Source organism: Canis aureus, chromosome 25 (assembly GCF_053574225.1).
Source record: "Canis aureus isolate CA01 chromosome 25, VMU_Caureus_v.1.0, whole genome shotgun sequence".
Lineage (NCBI taxonomy): Eukaryota > Metazoa > Chordata > Mammalia > Carnivora > Canidae > Canis > Canis aureus.
The window spans coordinates 14,620,174-14,626,982 of record NC_135635.1 but is presented as its reverse complement, the minus strand read 5'-3'; the positions used below and the strand labels follow the sequence as shown (position 1 = coordinate 14,626,982).

Sequence of the window (6,809 nt, the reverse complement as noted above, 5' to 3'; positions counted from 1 at the left end):
CCATTCTCTAATTCTAGGTTGTTCTATAAAGGGAATTGTCTTGAACTTTAGAACAATGGAGAAAGAAATTTAATAATATAATAATACTATATAGCTTATTATTTATAACTGCCCTGTGGCAGAATAGTTTTATAGCTGTATTATAAACCCACACTTCTATTGAAATATTGAATTGCTCTTGAAAAATTCTAGTTTTCCCAATAAAAAATGTTTCTGCTATAAATGAAGGGTTTTCTGTTAACTATAGGTTCTACATCAAAGTGTTGGCTGCCATGGAGACCAAAGGACACAAATATCAAGTAAAATCTAAGTCAACAGCTGGTAATTCCTGTTGGGAGGGATATTTCTCTTTTCTCTATGAAGAATGATTTTCTAAGTTCAGCAGTGGGGAAAGCAAGATTCATAAAGCTGATGATGCAAACGTGTCCCTCAGTGAGTTGCAGAGTATGAAGTATAATAGCTTTCCAGCTATTTGTAATAGCCAAGCAAAATAAGAAGATGGCTGTTATAGAAGGAAGCCTGCATCACCGAGGAAAGCAGGTGAGGGTCATTTGCTATTGTACTCACCTCATCTACAGAAAGAACTGGTCCTGAGGAATTTTAAAGAATTAAGGAGGTGGAACTCTCTCCTCCAGCAATCCAAGATGCCAAAAGGAAAAAAGGTAAAAGGGAAGAAGGTGGCCCTGGCCCCTGCTGTTGTGAAGAAGCAGGAGGCCAAGAAGGTGGTCAATCCCCTGTTCTGGAAGAGACCCAAGAATTTTGGCATTGGGCAGGACATCCAGCCCAAAAGGGACCTCGCCCAATTTGTCAAATGGCCATGCTACATCCGGCTGCAGTGGCAAAGAGCTATTCCCTTATAAACATCTAAAAGTGCCTCCTGTAATTAACCAGTTCACCCAGGCCTTAGACCGCTAAAGAACTACTCAACTGCTTAAGCTGGCCTACAAGCACAGACCAGAGACAAAGCAAGAGAAGAAGCAGAGATTGTTGGCCCAGGCTGAGAAGAAAGCTGCGGGCAAAGGGGATGTCCCCACTAAAAGGCCACTTGTCCTTTGAGCTGGGGTTAACTCTGTCACCACCTTGGTGGAAAACAAGAAGGCTCAGCTGGTAAGGATCACACATGATGTGGATCCCATTGAGCTGGTTGTCTTTCTGCCTGCCCTGTGTCATAAGATGGGGTTTTCCTACTGCATTATCAAGGGGAAGGCCAGGCTGGAGTGTCTGGTCCACAGAAAGACCTATACCACTGTAGCCTTCACACAGGTTAACTCTGAAGGCAAGGGAGCTCGGGCTAAGCTAGTAAAATCCATCAGGACCAATTACAATGACAGATATGATAAGATCTGCTGCCACTGGGGAGGCAACATCCGGTGTCCAAAGTTGGTGGCTTGTATCGCCAAGGTAAAAAAGCAAAGGCTAAAGAACTGGCCACCAAACTGGGCTGAGTGGATGTTGTTGAATTTTCTGGACATAAAAGTAATAAATAGTTCTCTTTCAAAAAAAAAAAAAAGAAAAGAATAAAGGAGATGGAGATTCAATTGAAAAAATAGGTGGTGACACTTAACTATGTCATAGGTGCCAGGCACTTCAGGTTTTCTCCTGAGCACCCCTTCCCTACATTATTAGTTCCTCCATTTCTGTTAAGTCCAAAGATGAATAAAGTTCCAAATTTTCTCTCCCCTCCAAGATATCTCAATACAACAAATGGCCTAAATTAAAGGTATTGCTAGCTTTCCTATCTCAACCCTAGGGGATGGAGGGAAGAGAACATGTGACAGATGATATCCATGGTCATGCTTTTCTATCATTGTGGTGTTTTAACCTTGAAATGGAGTTCCCATACCTGAATCTCAGTTGTATGTCTGTTGTTATTTAGCATCCCTTAAATGAATATCTGTTAACAGTTACATGTTTATTAAAAACATATGTTAAATATCTAATATACAAGACATTCTGTCAGCTTCTCTGTGGATAAAAGGATTAAATAAACACAGATTCTGTCCCAGAGAGAGCTTATAGACTGAGCAGGGACACAAAAATTTCGATAGATGTAATACAAAATGATGAGCCATAATGAAGATGTATGCAAAGTATGTGGGAGTTCAATGTGGGAAGAGAGAACTTCCATCTGAGCAGGTGGGAAAATGCTTAATGGAAAAGTAGGAGTTAAGGTGGTTTATAGAGATGAAACAATTCTGGAAGGATAGGTCATATACTGTGGATTGATTAACTTTATTGGAGTATAAGATGTGTAAGTAGAAATAGCAAGAAATAAGGGCACCTGGGTAGTTCAGTCCATCTGCCTTTGGCTCAGGTTGTGATCCTGGGGTCCTGGGATTGAGCCCTGCATCAGGCTCCCTGCTCAGTGGGGAGTCTGCTTCTCCCTCTCCCTCTGCCTTTCCCCCTGCTTGTACTCTCTCTCTGTCAAATAAATAAATAAAATCTTTTTTAAAAAAAAGAACAGGCTACATAAACCACATCTTCTTTATCCATTCATCTTTCAGTGGACACTGAGGCTCCTTCCACAGTTTGGCTATTGTGGACATTGCTGCTATAAATGGAATATTACTCAGCCATTAGAAATGACAAATACCCACCATTTGCTTCAACGTGGATGGAACTGGAGGGTGTTATGCTGAGTGAAGTAAGTCAATCGGAGAAGGACAAACATTATATGGTCTCATTCATTTGGGGAATATAAAAGTGAAAGGGAATATAAGGGAAGGGAGAAGAAATGTGTGGGAAATATCAGAAAGGGAGACAGAACATAAAGACTCCTAATTAACTCTGGGAAACGAACAAGGGGTGGTGGAAGGGGAGGAGGGCGGGGGATGGGGGTGAATGGGTGACGGGCACTGAGGGGGTCACTTGACGGGATGAGCACTGGGTATTATACTGTATGTTGGTAAATTGAACACCAATAAAAAATAAATTTATTTTTAAAAAAAGGAACAGGCTATAAATTTAATAAGGGATAGATTCTTTGAGGGAATTATGGTAACTAGATGTGTCTAAAATCCTTGTTTAAAAAATCCTGAAAGACATGTCATTTGTAAATATCTTCTGTTTCACAAGTGCCTTTTAGTTTTATTGGTTCTTTCACTGTACAAAAGCTTTCTATCTTTTTTTAATTTAAATTCAATTAGCCAACATATAGTAGATCATTAGTTTCAGGTGTGGAATTTAAGAAACAACAAAAAAGAGTGAACATAAGGAAAGGGGTAAAAGAAAAAAGGGAAGCAAACCACAAAAGACACTTAACTATAGAAAACAAACTGAGAGTTGCTGGAGGAGAGGTGAGGGGGAATGGGGTAACTGGGTGATGAGCATTAAGGAAGGAACTTGTTCTGACGAGCACTGGGTATTATATGTAAGTGATGAATCACTCACTACACTCTGCCCCTGAAGCCAATATTGCACTGTATGTTAACTAATTAGAATTTAAAACTTTAAAAACTTTTTTAAAAACCCACTTTAAAAAATCCTGAAAGGTATCTAATAAGGAGTCAAAAATATTGGACTGAAATTGTTAAGCTGGAACTTAAGATACAGCTTAGGGGTAAACTGTAAGGGAATGAGAATGGGGAAAAAAAAAAAGGAAGATTGCCAAGGGAAAAACCAGGCAGTAAAACAAAAGGAAAACAAAATGCAATTATAAAGGATTGCTAAGATTTGCTTTTTTTAAATGTACATACATGTGTATGTGTTTCAGTAGATTCAAATCATGACCGTAAATCAACCATCACAGAATCACCAGTTATTGAATTCACTGTGATGAGCTTCTTATATAAATTATATCATTTTACCATTACAGAAACCCTATAAATTCTCTTTATTCTCAATTTTATATGAAAAAAATAATTTCCCTCAAGTTACCATAACTCAAAACTCCAAGACATTACTGGAATCTAAATCTAGCATGATCCAAACTCCAATCACTGTGCTATCTCACTTCCCAGATGCTATCATTCCCTAAAAGTGGCTGATAATATAAATAATTATACCAAAAAATAAATAAATAAATAAATAAATAATAAATAAATAAATAAATAAATAAATAAATAAATAAATAAATAATTATACCAACTGGGGTTGCCAGATTTAACCATAAAAATACAGAATATTGAGTTAAATTTAAATTTCAGATAAACAATAAATAATTTTTAGCATAAGTATGTCCTATGTACTTGGGAAATTTTTATACTAAAATATTATTTGTTGTTTATCTGAAATTCAAACTTAACTACATATCTTGTATCTTATCTGACCAGCCTGGAAACAACTGAATTTGGGAAATGATGTCAGTTCTCTTAAATAACAGATTTTCCTTAGCCCAGGTTAATAGCAAAGTAGGCAGGCAATAAATGAGGCACAGATGGATAAAAAAGAATAAGCAAATGATAATGGATCAATATATATCCAATGATATTATCCAATGAATGGATAATACATTATAAAAGGCACTATAGAATGAATCTTTATCTAGCCATTTTTATATTAGTGATATTATTATTCTGATAACCATTGGAGGTTAGGGTATTTAGTAATACAGGGTAAAATATCCACTTAAGTTTCTCAGATATCAATGAAAATATTAACACACTCATTTTAACTAAGATTTCAGAAAGAAAAATTGTCAGAACCCAAACCATCTGCATATACAGAGCTAATTTAAAATGTTTCACTAATTTAACCTAATTGAAAAATAAAATGCATATTTTAATGGCTCTGTTGTTCTGATAATATGTTTCTCCAGACATATAATATAGCCAATGGCCAAATCAAGAACATAATAATGTAGATATTTTAAAGAAAGAAAGAATAATTTAAATGCACAACATTATTCTTCAGTTATTACTTCCAATTCTCAGTTGATGGAATAAGCCATTTAAAAACTCATTGTCTGGCACAAAAACACATAGATCAATGGAACAGACTAGAGAGTCAAGAAATACACCCACATTTATATAGCCAATTAATCTATGACAAAGGAGGCAAGAATATACAATGGGAGAAAGCCTTTTCAACAAATAGTGTTAGGAAAATTGGCCAACTATATGTAAAAGAAAGCAACTGGACCACTTTCTTACACTATGTATGAAAATAAACTCAAAATGGATTAAAGATTTTAATATAAGACCTGAAACCATAGAATTCCCAGAAGAAAACATAGGCAGTAAGCTCTTTAACATTTTTCTTAGCAATATTTTTTTTGGATCTGTCTCATCAGGCAAGGACAACAAAGACAAAAATAAACAAATGAGACTACATCAAACTAAAAAGCTTTTGCACAGGAAAAGAAACCATCAATAGAACAAAAAGGCAACCTACTGAATGAGAAAAAAATAATATAAAATGATATATCTGATAAGGGATTAACATCCAAAATACATAAAGAACTCCTATAAGTTAATTCAAAATTACAAATAATCCAGTTAAAAAACAGGCAGAGAATCTGAATAGATACACACACAATGGAATATTACCCAGCCATAAAAAAAAATCTTGCCATCTGTGAAAACATGGATGAACTTAGAGAGTATTATGAAAAATAAAATAAGTCAGACAGAGAAAGATAAATACTGGATGACTTCACTTAAGCATGACATGAAAAACAAAACAAATAAACAAAACAAAACAGAAACAGACTCACAGATACAGAGAACAGACTGGTAGTCCCCAGAGGGGAAGGGGTTGCAGCATGTGTGAAATAGATGAAGAGGATTAAGAGGTACAATCTTCCATTTATAAGACAAATAAGGCACAGGGATATAATGTACAGCATAGAGAATATAGCTAATAATGTTGTAACAACTTTGCATGGTGACAGATACTAACTGGTCTTACTGCTGTGACCATTTTGTAATGTATATATTAAATCACGATGTTGTACACCTGGAATTAATACAATATTGTATGCCAATTATTTTTCAATTAACAAAAAAGAATTGAAAAAAACCCACCTCTTATTTGCAGCAAGTGGCTACAATTGAAGGAAATTTTAAATGGAATTTCAAATCACTGACCATTAGAATATAAATCTAAAACAAATCAGAAAGGTATATTTTGAATTCATTGATATGACAAGACTTTCAACTTGCTCTTCAGTGAAATGAGAACTATATTTAACTTTAGAACAAGAAATCAAGAGGTGTTTAGTCAATGAGTACTATGACAATTAAAGCTTGCTGTTAAGAAGTACTGTATTTATGAAAATTACCAAGACCCTTGATTATACACACTTTTAAATCAAAATCTGTCCTTGAACTATTTTTTTGCATTGCAATTATAAATTGGTTATTTCCAGACAAGATGTGGTTACCAAGTGACCTGAAAAGCTGTCAGTTTTAAACAGGGCCTGAACAAGAAAAGGCTCTGCAACAGGTCCAGAATAGTATGCAAGGTGCCCTGCCAATTGGGCCACATGAACCAGTAGATCCAATGTCGCTTAACATGCCAGGGGCAGGTAGGGATACTATTTGGAGCCTTCGCCGGGCTCTGGAGGTGAATCAAAGTCCCCAAAATGAATCAAGTGTCAATCATATGTCTATATATCACATAAGAAAAAATATTTATTCCTCCATAAGATTCCTTAAATGAATACCAGAGTAATAGATCAGATAGTACTTATTGTTTGTATTAATTTTATGTATCTGTATATTTTGGAATATAGATTTTTCCAGTAGGATTTGTATTTATTTCTGGCTTGCCCTATAACACCTCATTGTACAAAATGATAAGTATATCTGGATATCAGGCAGGGGAACTTACAACTGATGGAAGAAAAATAGCATAGTTGTAACTTTCTC

General features: G+C 35.5%; 1 pseudogene; it reads left to right on the top strand.

The window, feature by feature from the left end:
• The first annotated feature begins 552 nt into the window (after positions 1 to 552).
• LOC144297608 (large ribosomal subunit protein eL8 pseudogene) lies at positions 553 to 1,445 on the top strand (annotated as a pseudogene).
• Positions 1,446 to 6,809: the final 5,364 nt, after the last annotated feature.